Source organism: Chionomys nivalis, chromosome 12, assembly GCF_950005125.1.
Source record: "Chionomys nivalis chromosome 12, mChiNiv1.1, whole genome shotgun sequence".
Taxonomy (NCBI): Eukaryota; Metazoa; Chordata; class Mammalia; order Rodentia; family Cricetidae; genus Chionomys; species Chionomys nivalis.
The window spans coordinates 30,682,653-30,697,843 of record NC_080097.1 but is presented as its reverse complement, the minus strand read 5'-3'; positions in this window follow the sequence as shown (position 1 = coordinate 30,697,843).

Genomic DNA, 15,191 nt, shown 5'->3' with positions numbered 1-15,191 from the left:
TCTTACAATCAATAAAGTAAAATAAAAGGTTGTAGATTCACAATTTAGGGCCACCAGCATGTGGACTGAAATTAGAATATATCATATTGGCTCTAAACTAGGGAAATGACAGATACTATTTGCTCATTTCACATGTGCAGCTGTTAGCGATTTGTGAATGCTCAATACATTTTACCTGGAATCTTTTCTGTTGTATCACATTGGTGAAAATTTTCCCAGATCCTCTCAGCTTTGCACTGATAATCCTCTATTTTAAAAATCATATTTTACCTCACCTCATTACTGTTTCTGATATTCACAAACATAAATATTAGAACATAAACTTAATAAACTATACAAAAAAGGAAGTTCTTGGCATTACCACATATGTTTGCATAGCGCTTTGCATATCAATTTTTTATTTTAGCAATTACATTTTTTAATTAAAATATAACTTTTCCTTTCCCTTTCCGTCCTCCAAATCTTCCCAGGAAAGTCCTCTCATTATCTGTCAGATTCATGGCCTCTCATTATCTGTCAGATTCATGGCCTCTTTTTCTTTAATTGTTTTTGCACACACACACACACACACAAACACACGTTACACGTTATAAAATATATAAACACAACCTGCAAAGTCCATATTATGTTACTTGTGGGTATGTTATTCCAGGGCTGATTAGTTAGTACTAGAAAATTCAGTGGTCTCTTTTCCCTGGAAAAACTCTTTCTCCATCTCTCAGCACTTTTTAAGGTTTTTTTTTTTTTTCTTTTTTCTTTTTCCAATAGTCTTGCAAAGGTCTGGTCACAACAATACCTTGAAGCAAATTAAAAAGCCAAACTAATATAACCAAATGAAAACAATGAAAAAGACAGAGGCATATGAAGTAGAGAAAGGTCAGATACTGAAGTGCTCTGTCCACTTTCTTCTAGATTCTTTATTCATTCATCTGTAGGAAATGTGAACTTCAGGTTTTGAGTACTTTTGGTTTTGTTTTCTAAATTGTAATTTTGCCCAAGTTTCCCCTAATATCCTCATGGAAACAAAAGACACATTTTGTTAACAAGTCTATATCTTTGCGTTTTTCTTGTGACATTTCCTTTTTTGGCATCATTTTATAATATTTCACAGATAGAAGCATTTAATTTTGCGATTTATCTTTCCCCAAAATTTTAAGATGTTGAAATTAAAGGGGAAAAAAAGACTAGCGTTTTATTGAGGTGTTGTGCCTCATTCTGCTCACAGTAGTTAACAGGTGTGAATTGCTTCCTCACCAGTGTAAGATTCCTGCTGTGCAGCCCTTTTGTGCACTTCATGCTGCTTTCTGGTTCTATTATGGCTGCAAAAATACCCGAATCTACTTTAATGTAATTTTAAATGCTTTGCTGCTTTGAATAATGTTTATTTGTAAGGCCTCGCCTGAAATAAAAGTAAATAAACACAGCAAAGTAAGAGTGGGTACCGCATACTAGGTACAGCACTGGTTTTAGAATGATTGCTCAACTACTGTGTAGATGAAAATGTCCATAAATTATATATAAATACACAGGCACAAAGCTTCCTCAGAAAATGTGTTTGTATGGGGGGAAGGGTTGAAATACATTCCATAATTAGAAAATTTGCCTCAGTAGAGTGTTTCTATATAGAACATATGAAGACTCATTTTTGCTTATCAGTGCTTCATAAATTATAAGATATACCACCTATTTATATAAAATATAAGTTGTATTTTGTGTTAAGTGAAGTTTAGAGATGATTTACAGTATAAATAAGAAGATATATGTTGGTTATATTGACATATGTATAGAAATGTTTTGAAATCTATATATTTATGTTTCCACAAGGGCCCTGACTGGATTGGGTTTCTAATTATATTAATAGTTCCTTATGTCTCATTATACTATCTGTCTTTGGGATTTCAGACATCACCTGTAAAATTAGAAACACTTAGTGACAAGGATGGACATATGTATTGATAAACAAAACTTATGCTTAATGGTAAAAAGTGATTTTTGTTAGAAAAACTGAAATTGCATACTTTCTTCATCCATTCTTCCATTGAAGGACATCTAGGTTGTTTCCAGGTTCTGGCTATTACAAACAATGCTGCTATGAACATAGCTGAGCATATACTTTTGTTGTATGTTTGGGCATCTCTTGGGTATATTCCCAATAGTGGTATTGCTGGGTCGAGAGGTAGGTTGAACCCGACTTTCCTGAGAAACCGCCACACTGCTTTCCAAAGTGGTTGCACAAGTTTGCATTCCCACCAGCAATGGATGAGAGTGCCCCTTTCTCCACAACCTCTCCAGCAGAGGCTATCATTGGTGTTTTTGATTTTAGCCATTCTGACCGGTGTAAGATGGTATCTTAATGTTGTCTTGATTTGCATTTCCCTGATTGCTAAGGAAGTTGAGCACGATCTTAAGTGTCTTTTGGCCATTTGAACTTCTGTTGAAAAGTCTCTGTTCAGCTCAGTGCCCCATTTTATAATTGGATTGATTAACCTTTTACGGTCTAATTTCTTGAGTTCTTTGTATATTTTGGATATCAGACCTTTGTCAGTTGCGGGGTTGGTGAAGATCTTCTCCCAGTCAGTGGGTTGCCTTTCTGTCTTAGTGACAGTGTCCTTTGCTTTACAGAAGCTTCTCAGTCTCAGGAGGTCCCATTTATTCAATGATGTCCTTAGTGTTTGTGCTGCTGGGGTTATACGTAGGAAGTGTTCTCCTGTGCCCATGTGTTGTAGAGTACTTCCCACTTTCTCTTCTATCAGGTTCAGTGTGTTTGGACTGATATTGAGGTCTTTAATCCATTTGGACTTGAGTTTTGTGCATGGTGATAGATATGGATCTATTTTCATTCTTCTACAGATTGACCTCCAGTTTTGCCAGCACAATTTGTTGAAGATGCTCTCTTTTTTCCATTGTATACTTTTAGCTCCTTTATCGAAAATCAGGTGTTCATAGGTTTGTGGGCTAAAGTCAGGGTCTTCTATTCTATTCCATTGGTCGACTTCTCTGTTTTTATGCCAGTACCAAGCCGTTTTCAGTACTGTAGCTCTGTAATAGAGTTTGAAGTCAGGGATGGTAATGCCTCCAGACGATCCTTTATTGTATAAGATTGTTTTGGCTATCCTGGGTTTTTTGTTTTTCCATATAAAGTTGATTATTGTACTACTCAGCAGTAAAAAACAATGACTTCTTGAATTTTGCATACAAATGGACGGAAATAGAAAACACTATCCTGAGTGAGGTAAGCCAGACCCAAAAAGAGGAACATGGGATGTACTCACTCATATTTGGTTTCTAGCCATAAATAAAGGACATTGAGACTATAATTCGTGATTCTAGAGAAGCTAAATAAGAAGGTGAACCCAAAGAAAAACATATAAGCATCCCCCTGAATATTAACCTTCATCAGGCGATGAAAGAAGACAGAGACAGAGACCAACATTGGAGCACTGGACTGAAGTCTCACGATCCAAAGGAGGAGCAGAAGGAGAGTGAGCACGAGCAAGGAACTCAGGACTGCGAGGGGTGCACTCACACACTGAGGCAATGGGGATGTTCTATCGGGAACTCACCAAGGCCAGCTGGCCGGGGTCTGAAAAAGCATGGGACAAAACCGGTCTCGCTGAACATAATGGACAATGAGGACTACTGAGAACTGAAGAACAATGGCAATGGGTTCTTGATCCTATTGCACGTAATGGCTTTGTGGGAGCCCAGGTAGTTTGGATGCTCACCTTAATAGACCTGGATGGAGGTGGGTGGTCCTTGGACCTCCCACAGGGCAGAGAAACCTGCTTGCTCTTTGGGCTGAGGAGGAAGGAAGACTTGATTGGGGGAGGGGGAGGGAATGGGAGGTGGTGGCGGGGAACAGGCAGAAATCTTTAATAATTAAATAAATTAATTTAATAAAAAAATAAATAGAAAAAAAATAAATAAAAAAAAAGGAAAAAAAAAAGAAAAACTGAAATTGGTCCATGGATTGAAGAACTTTCTATATCACTTTCTGAGTTCTTTTTGGCCCATAAAGTGTAACCAGGATGCATTTTTCTCAGAAAATAACCATCCTGAATTTCTCTGGCAAATGCAGTAGGCAGTGTAACATTTAAAAAATAAATTTCCTTGATGCTTGTTAAAATATAAGGAAGCGGATCTAAGGATATCGCAATACATATTGGATCACCATAGTGAATTTTAGAGCAATTTCAACTCTAAAAGCCAAGATAGAAGATAGGAATACACAACAGATAGAGGGTGTTAGTGGTAGGAACATTACTGAGATTTAGAATAAAATGTTACTTTTTATATTTGATATTATAATGTAACTGTATAATTTTCCATTCCCTTCCCTCCCAAGCTTGCTATATACCCATTTTCCCTTTTTAAAAAACCATAGTCTCTTTTTTCATAAATGGTTGTTACATGCATACACATATATTCATATAAATTCCTACACAAGACCTGTTCAGTCTGTGAAGCTTCATTTGGAAGTTTGTTTTTCTTTCCTGGGAAAGAGCTATTTCTCCCACTCTCAGCATTATTAGTTATATGTAACTCTCTGTGGAGGGTTGGGGGTTCACGGGCTATCTCCCATCCACTTTGGAATGCCTGCCTTTACTCTTGTTTACCTCACATTTGAGCCGTGATGTAGTGAGAATTTATGGTAGAGTTTTTTTAATTTACTAGGAGACACAATCTCATAGAGAATTTCCTGATTCTTTGGTTCTTACAAACTTTCTATTCCTTGTCCCGTAATGTTTTCTGGGCTTTAGGTCTGTCTTTGCTGTGCTTTTATGGTAACGAATAGAGAGAGTTCAAGTTGGCTATAGTTAGAATCCATAAAATAGGTAGAGGAGAGATATGGCACTGTAGACCCTGCATGGCAAGCATATATAGAATCAGTGCTCTGCAAGAGAGAGAAAGGCAGAAGTGTGTAGTGAAAAAGAGAAAAGAGTGATGTATTGATAAAAATAGCAGCTGAGCTATGTCTTAGGATGCACTGACACCATAAATACGATTTTGATATTGAGTTTCTTTCATATATGAGGACTTATATGATACCGATACCTTATTGAAATAACCACATTCATATCCACAAGCTATTAAAGCCCAGGAGTTTTCACTATCAAAGTAAATAAATGAATGAATAAATAAATAATTCAGAACAAATATGAGTGGTAATTTAACATGGAATAAAGTGTGGGCAGAATACAAAGGATCTTGTTGTTTTCACAGCTGAGTGAATTCCACATCTTAAATTTGAATTGTGAGTTATGAAGTTGATGATGTTGTCAAAGGCCTTGGCATATGAAAGTGAGAAAATTAAAGATATTACAAACTAAAATGTCAAATAACAAATTGGTATGTATAGTAATTCATTGAAATTAATGGTATAGCAATTCCTCCTGCCATAGATCAGGTAACTATTAGATAGCATCTAAGTAAGATGTATTTGCATAGTCCTGGGAAACCCTAGAATCAGTATCTGACTGTACCTTGACAGAATGATGATTGTACCAGTATAGAAAACTTTTTTCTATAAGATGACAAAAATTGGGGGCTGGAGAGATGGTTCAGTGGTTAAGAGCATTGCCTGCTCTTCCAAAGGTTCAGAGTTCAATTCCCAGTAACCACATGGTAGCTCACCAAAAATCTGTAATAATGTATGGTGTCCTCTTCTGGTCTGTAGGCATACACACAGACAGAATATTGTATACATAATAAATAAATAAATAAATAAATAAATAAATATTTTTTTAAAAAGATGACAAAAAATGTGATAAAATACAATTAGAAAGAATATCAAACACTTCAATGAAGTCACTTGATGAGGAAACATAGCTAGATTAGGGACTGCAAGAGTTGTTCATGACTTGTACCTTCTATGGCTGATTCAGCACGCTAGAAGAAACTTGTTCATCATATCTTTTCATGACATATGAAGAGCTAAATACAAGTTGTGTTTGCATTATACTTGGCTTGGGATTAACTCACTCTCAATAGGAAATACAGAAAAAGACACATTTTACTTTATATAAATATATGATTGAGTGGATCCAGAAGAGAAACAAACATGAATATTATGCAATAACAATGACTTTACCACCAAAGCATTGCTAAGTTATATATAGAACTTTTTATATCAACTTATAGAATAATTCCCATCCTTTGTTTTTCTGTTACTGTGAGGTTGAGGCATTCCATATTGTAACAGACTCTCATAACTTCAGCAATTAAGAGTCAGGGGTGGTGGAATTTAGATCACAAGGCTTCTATCCTTTCACACTTTCGAGTCCATGAAATGTATTACAATGAAAGATAGGAAAGAGGTCATTTTACTTAATTACACTGCAGTTTCTACTTTGCTCTCATTATTAATTCCTGTGAAGACAAATACTTGAAAATAAAAACACCAAAACAAATTTGAGGCAATATATTCTATATTTTCTTATACATCCACAACTTAAGTAGCATGCTGTTACCAAGAACTTTGATACACTGTATGTTTATTTAAGTTGAATCAAACGTTGAAGCATAAACACACTATCAAACATGTATAAGTTCATGATCAAACATGTAATTATTCCATGACATATGTATATACACTTAGACAAATCAATTATGTATTATACTATACAAAATATATTTAAATATTGCAGTTAAAAGTCATGAAACACACATATTTTTGCACTAGTTTTATTGACATTGTTTGTTAACTAAAGGTTTATTGTTTTAATGTTCCCAGTCTGAAAGCATTAGATATGACCTTTTTATTGACCATATTAACATGGTATAGTTTGAAGAAGCTGCCTAGACAGCCATTTTCAGGAATTTAAATCTATTTCTAAACAAATATAAAAAAATCATCTGTTCATATTTGAAATAATTTATTAAATTCAATATGGGCTACATGCAGATTAGAAGACTAAGTGCACATTTTTAAACTTACTATATTATAATCAGAGTTATAAAATTTAGATTCAATAAATGGGCTATGCCAGCTCACAGAAAAAAAATAATATCTTCCAAATTAAAATATTGATTAACACACAGAACTTGAAGTTGCCTATTAACATATTTTTGCACCTGGATTTTGCTGATTTTCTGATCTTCTGCAACAAGACACATCATTACTTCTGATGGGATAAATCATTGTATGTTATGTCCCTTGAAATCAACTTGAATTAGCATTCAAAGCAATGCAATTCCATGAAACATAATTATTTATTGTAAACCTTAAATTACCTTCAGTCTTTGGATAAATTATCTTTAGAATATGGACCAATATTTTAATCAATAAATTATAATGAACGAGCAAATTAATGTGGGAAGTTCTTCTGTATATATGTTGCTTTTATTGGCTGATGAATAAAGTTGTTTCAGCCAGTGGCTTAGCAGAGTAAAGCCAGGTGGAAAATTTGAACAGAGACATAGAGAGAGAGTAGTTGGAATAAAGGAGATGTCATATAGCTTCAGAAATAGGTAGATGCCATGTAGATGCACAAGACAAGAATTAACAAACCTCGAGCTTCATGGTAAAATATAAAGTAACAGTAAAGGGTTAATTTAAGATGTAAGAATTAGTTAAGAAGAAGCCTTAGTTAATAAGCCAAACAGTGTTGTAATTAATATAGTTTCTGTGTGATTATTTTGGTGTGGTCAGGAAACAATTGAGCAGCCTCTGCTTGCAAAATGACACCAAACTTTCGGCAACATACACCCACATAACATCTCAGAAAGCTTAAAAGAGAGCTTTTACACCCATAAAAACGAGAGTCAAGTGGAGATTCTGGGTAACTGCATTTTTTTTTGTGGGGGGGGGGTAAGCTCTGTTTGCCAGCTACATGCAGAGGTACAGCTCCTATAAAGAAATGGCTTCCTTGTTTGTATTGGCATCACGAAAAACTGGCTCTTTCAGAAAGAGGTCCAGCTACAAAGCACTTAAATAGGGTTTGTGAGTAGAGTGCTACAGCTTGCTTAATGACAGTATAAACCTGCTGCATCCCTGGAGCTAGGGCAATGAGCGTGGCTCACAGAGGTAGTGAGCATACCTCTGTCATATGGAAAGGCCAAGAGAGGTGGAGCCAGCATCCAGAACTGCCATGGCCACAGTACTTACCATTTTAAAATGCTACTTGTCAGAAAAGAATTTCAGATAGACAAAACAACAGATTCAGATAGAAAAGACCTCTAAGTGAGACACGGTGTGTTTTAAAAAAATGTACGTAGGCCAGCCTAGTCAACAACAGCTAGTTCCAGAACAGGCACCAAAGCTAAAAAAAGAAAAAGAAAGAAAAAGAAAATGTGTGTAGGCTTGGGAGAGAGGAAAAGAAAGAATGTAAGCAGTTATAAAAAGAAGTAAATGCTTTAAAAAATAAAACAAATTCTTTAAAGAGACAATAAAATATAAGAGTACAAACAGTCATAGATTAAAAATGTAAAGAAAAACAAACCACGTAAAGATGGATCATGCAGAGTCTAGATTATGCATATTATTGTCTTTTCCTTGAAGTTTTTGACTACAGAGAGACATCTGAATCTTGGGGCTGCTAAGCTAAACGAGTATATATATATATTTTAAAAGTATCTTAACTTCAAAATCTGAGTCTAAGGATATGTTACTTTGGAAAATAGGTTCTTCTTTTATTTCCATAGAAGATGAGACCTGTGAATTCCTTTTAGGCTAATGTGGTCTGATCAAACAAGATCACCGGAAGAGTCTTCATGAACCCTAAAAATACCTGACCCAACAAACATCAGGAAACACTTTGGAGAAAATAATGTCCAAATTCCCAAAATGATTGTTTATAAATGTTTGTTTTCATTTAAAGGAGGTTGATTATAAATTGTTAAGATGTCACAATCAAACTCTTTCTTAAAAAAATATGGGAGGAGATATGATATAAAAATGAATACTTTACATAGGTATGAATCTTGATGTATTATGCTGTTATTTATAACTGACAGATAGGGTAGGTAGTTGCTTACATAAATGAATTTGTTATTTTCAATATGCAGGTTTTGGACTGAACTTAAATTTTGAGTTTCCTATGTAGTCTTAAAGACTATAATATAAAATATTTACATTTAAAAATAATTTCATTAAATATAAAATATGCTCATTATTCTCTTAGATTTAATTTTCACAACTTAGAACAATATAGTTTTTTAATAATCTAAAGAATTTTTCTTAAGCAAATTTTATACTGTTTAATGCATTATCAATGAACTGTAAACATTTTTTTCTAAGACTATTTCTTTTTAGAAGCAGATATTATAAACAGTCTGTATACCACTACAGGTTCACCTGCAAACATAAACGTATTTTTGTCATTCAGATTTGTAGACTATAGACTATAACATTTCTGCTACAAAGATGATTTATTATGTGCTGAAATTCTACATTCCATTACTATGAATTTATGTGGGAAAAGATTCCTCGAAAAAAAAAAAAAGAGGAACCATATAAAAGCCCATAATGCTTAAACCAAACCTTGCTTCACTGATAGTTCTTGAGTTAGCAGAGTAATGGAGACTCACAAGTTAACGGTGAAACAATATGCTCTTCCATGTTCAAGTCATACATAGATATTCACATAGTCACCTTCACACATGTAACATCATGCAAACAACATTCATGCAAGACACAAGTATTATTACCCATATGCAAAAGTGGCACATGTCTCTACAAAGTACTCCAGCGAAGAAGGAATGCTGGGAGGGGCAGAAAAAGTCTCCAAGGAAGAGCAGACCAATTGGTTATCCAATATGAAATGTCCAGCCCTAAAAGCAAACATACAAGTAATATATAGAGTAAGCAGACTGTATTTAGGAATATATGCACATACACACATACACATATATGTATGAACCAAGCACTAGTGAAAAAATGAATTTGAAAGAGAAGGAAGAGGGGTATATGGGAAGATTAAGAGTAAGGACAAGGAAGGGAGGATGTAACTATATTATAATACAAAAATAAAATCAATAATAAAAATACAATAGAATAGGCATATGTATGTCAAACTCATTAATTTCACCAAGAAATCGATTGATAAATATAAATATGCAACTGAAACAATGGTATTACTTTCATCAAGTAGCACATTACTGAAAAGATGACCTTGCTCTACTAAAGAACCCAAACAATTATTATATGCATACAATATTGACTGATGAAAATGAAAGAAAGTTTTGAAATTTAAAGAAAGGAAGAGCAATTTTGGAGAAAGGAAATGGAAAGATAAAATTATAAGAACATATTTAAATTCTAAAATAAAATAAAAATTACAAAACACAATTTTTAATATTAATATTAAATTTGTAATTTATTAATAGTAAATTTAATATTTTTAAACTTAGTGAAACACAAACACCAAGTTTTCCCTTACTCTACACAGTTATTATCCTCCAGCATAAAAAACTGGAAGCCTCTTTTCTAAGGATAAAATATTATATATCAAATCACAAAAATAGTATCCTTAGGCTCATCATTGTGAGTGTGAGGCATTAAACTCAAAAAATACTTTCTATGTGTATAAATCAATGTTTGAATATGTGAATAATGTGATCTTGCTAAAGTGAAGTAAAAATAATATTTCTAGGTAATAATCAATGGGCTTATAGCTTGATGATATAAAAAATAAGTCTGAAGAACATAGATAAATATTAATTAAAATTTTAATATTTAAAAGATTTTTTTATGTATAGATCGTGTTTCTGTGCACATGTAAATGAAGGTGCTCTCTGAAAGAACAATGTACTGTCTTACCAGTTGAGCCATATTTCTGGCCATAAAAATTAATATTTTATAATCTTTGTCATTTATTTTCATAATGTTTTTCAAATCTTCTACTTATTTCTTCTACTTTTGCACTAGGTAAGATTCTTATTATAGCTGATCCTGTGGCTTTGTTCAGGGTCTTTTTATTTCCAGCAAACCTGAATCCTAAATTATCATCTCATATAAAAATGCTAGGCTAGTCTGCTTAAGGCAAGGATTTGAAGAATTTAGTACCTTCATTTAAGACCATCAATTTTCTAACCCCTATATTAACAGGATAATTTTCAGAATTCTTGTCTGCTTACTCAGACTGCCATGTGTCTCATCTAATTTTCGTTTTCTCTTTTCCCCTCCTTACATTTACTTACTATCTCTGTAGCAGGCTTTCTGTTTTTATATGTTACTACTTTTGCTCATATTACCCCTTTTCGTAAATATCATTCTCTATCCTCTGCTGACTTTCCTTCATTAAGTCATACCCTGGCACATCTAGTGTTTATGCTACAGAGACTTCTCTCATGCCACCTAAAAACTGCTTTCCTGATTTCTGGGCATACATATTACTAATTAAGTGTATCGTGTTCCTTAATATAAATTCATGATAGAAAACCAGTTTTATAAGAAAATAAATATTACTAGCAAATGCCCTCTGAGTTTTGAGTATCCTGATAGAAATCATAAACATTTCTTTTCAGTCATGCTTCAAGTAGGATTAAATAGAAGGGATCACTGGTCAGTGAGTCATGTTACACAAAGTTCCCAGTGGAGCTGATAAGTCCATGTACACCAACATGAGCAGAAACACACACATGGAGATACTTTAAGACAAAACTAGGCCGGGCGGTGGTGGCGCACGCCTTTAATCCCAGCACTTGGGAGGCAGAGGCAGGTGCATCTCTGTGAGTTCGAGACCAGCCTGGTCTACAGAGCTAGTTCCAGGACAGGCTCCAAAGCCACAGAGAAACCCTGTCTCGAAAAACCAAAAAAAAAAAAAAAAAAAAAAAAAAAAAAAAAAGACAAAACTATACTGTGATAATTTTATGGTATACATTTATACTTATTATCTCTTTGCTTTTCTCCTCCCAGGCATTATAGTTTTGTAGCTGACTATATTCTTTTCTTTGTGTTATTTTTGGAGCTCTTAGGTTGTTTCCTTTTCCTTTGCTGTAATCTTGCTCCTGATACTGTTTACAGTTTTACCATTTTACACGTGTTTTGCTTTTTTTTTTTTTTTTTTTTTTTTTTTTTTTTTTTTTTTTTTTTTTTTTTGGAGTTTTCAAGACAGGGTTTCTCTGGGTAACAACCCTATTGGTCCTGAACTAGCTCTTGTACACTAGACCAGCCTTGAACTCATAGAGATTCACGTACCTCTGCCTCACGAGTGCTGAGATTAAAGGGGTGCACAAACTGTGCAGCTTTTGTTACTTATAATTTATTTTACATTCTTCATCTTTTCTCTGTGTTGCTATACGAGCTTCCTATTATTGTGGTAATTGATTAGAAGAAGCTTTGTGGTTGAAACAATCACAAATGCATAAAATGCATAATCTTACCTTTCTGGACTTTAGTAATATAAAAAGGGTGTTGCTGTATTCCAATCAAGTTGTCAAGACAGGAGTTTTGCCTGAAAGAATGGGGAATCCATTCTCTTGTAGGTTTTCATAATCCCCTCATTCTTGAGCAGATGGCTTGTTCCATCTTTAAAGTGAATAAAGGTCATGTCTTTGCCATGATGTGCTTGATCTGAGTGCCTTGCTCCTTCACTTTCTAAAGGCTCCACAGATACATTATGCTCACAAAAAAAAAAAAAAAATCAAGGATAACCTGGTCATTTCAGGATAAGTTAATTAGAAATCTAGTTCCCATCTATAGCCTTAACCCTGCCTCTGTCTTATATGAGTTGTCAACACATGTTGTCAGGCATGAAAGTGGCTATCTCAGGAGGTTTATTGTTTTCTTTATATCACCTCCCATAAGCTGATTTAGAATAATATATTTCACATACAGCTTATAACTTAAAACAAAAACATCTTTTATGTTCCTTAAAACATATAATGTATACTTCAAAATAGATTATAAGAAGTAATGTTTTCTGTGATTTTTCAAAGCCTGAGTTATATTTTTATCTATATCAGAATTTTAGTAAAAATTTATGAAGTGTGACAATTTAATCTCCAGATTTACATGAACACATATATATACACACAAATATAGAACATTTCAAATTCTAAGTATTTTAAATCTTTCATTAATGTCCATATCATATTTTTCCACTCATTCTGATGAACCATTTTCTTTCACCTTAATACAGTTTTCAGACTGAACTGAGGTCAATGCTTTAGGCAGAATTTACATATTCTAGCAATATTGATTTAAAGACAGATTCATGCACTGGAGACATAGTCCCAGAACATATGGAAAGCAAAACAACTAAAATTCATTGTTTAAAAACACTTAAATGCCTTTATATATGACTGAAGAATGTAGATGAAATATAAGCCTGACCTTAGCATATAGGAGATGGTGTGTTATGACATTACTAAAAATTATTTCATTGACTTAGAAATTTAATTTTATTTAACTGGTAAGAGTAGCTTATAACAATCTTATTATTTTTCAAACTCTCTATGCTAACTTGAATAAAACACATAAACATATCTCATCACTCAAGATTTATGTTTATCAATGATACTTGGAAAATGGAAAACAAATAATTTGGGAACAAGTGGAACCACATGGCCTAATTTTTTAATTGACTTTAAAACACTAAGTCCCAAATTCAGAGTATGAAAATGTGACTTCATAGACCATTATGCAGAAATAGTTTTCTAAGCTGATTGTCATTACGATCTCTAAGGACATTTAAAAATCTTGTTGCTCTGGCCACAGCTCCAAGTAATTAAGCTGGAATCAGATTCCAGGTCACATCTCAGACTAATAAAGTGAGAGCCAGATTTCAATGTGCTGATCTAGAAGTAGAAAGGTTCCAGTAGCAGTCACTGACACTTATCAAAAATGTAGATAAACCTTTATCTTCTAATTGATTTTCTTCATTCCTTCTACTTGGTACCTGGACATTTAAAACTCCCAAATTTATAACTCATTCCAATGATGGACAGGGTGATAATTATTTGCTTATCTTTCATTAATTTTAGTGTAATTATTGTTGTTTACTTTGAGGTAGCATATTTCTGCATAGTTGTGCTGACCTGCAATTTGCTATATAGGTAGATGTAGGTAGGGTAAGTTATCTCAAACTTACCCTAATGTTTTAACCTCTTTGGTGCCGTTGTTAAAGAATATGCTATCATACTTGACTCAATTTTAAGTTTTGAATCGTTTCATCTTTACTCCAGATTTTACGTATGCTGTGATTATCATTGGTTAATAAAAATTTTTGAGTTTACCGAAGTGAGAATAAGGCAAGGTGGGAATTCCAAGCAGATACAGAATAGAGTAGGCAGAGTCAAAGAGAGGTCAAATAGCCACTGAAAGAGATAGACACTGAACGCTGGACAAAATCTTACTGGTCGGCCACAACGACATGGTGATACACAGATTAGTATAAATGGGTTAATTTAAGATACAAAAACTAGCTAGGAAGAAGCAAGAGTTGCAATTAATATAATTAGAGTGTGGTTCTTTGGGTCTGGGAAGCCGGAAATGAACAAGCAGCCTTCAACTACAAATTGGCACAAAAAGTGGTCTGAAACGTTTGGGGCTGATGCCCGCCACCCACTTCAGGCCTGAATGCTTGTGTGCCCACTCAGGGTCAGGAGGAAAGTAGCTGAGACCATGCCTTCAACTCAGTCTTCCTTTCCCCTCCCCCTCACCCCCCAACTGGGTAGGTGGCAGAATCAGATCTGCTAGGAATACACAGGCAAGAGATCATGGCAGATTCCTGCCAGCATACCCAGAGATATTTCCATGCTTCCAGTGTGCTGCATGGCAGATTTAGCTATTACTCAGATAAAAAGGGGTTATGTGCTGCATGCTCCTTCCCAGAATTAAACTGGTGAGCACGGCTCCTATACAGTGGTCCCAGAGCAGGAGGTAATAATACCTCTACCATATTGAAAGGTGGAGAGAGGTAGATCTAGCATCTAAGTCACTGCAGCTAAGCTGCTTACCATTTAAAAAGTGCTACTGGTCAGAAAATAATTACAGATATGCAACAAAGACAGATTCAGACAGATATAAACCTCTGAACAGGTCACAGTGTGTTAAAAAATGTATGGAGGCTTGAGAGAGAAAAGAAAAAGAATAGACAGTTATAAAAAGAAGTAAAAGGTTTTAAGAAAAAGTAAAGTCTCTAAAGAGACAGAGTACAGACAGTCATAAATTAAAAGAGTAAAGAAAAATAAGCCATGTAGAGATGGAAATACAGAGAGTCTGGATTTTGTATATTATTGTGCTTTCT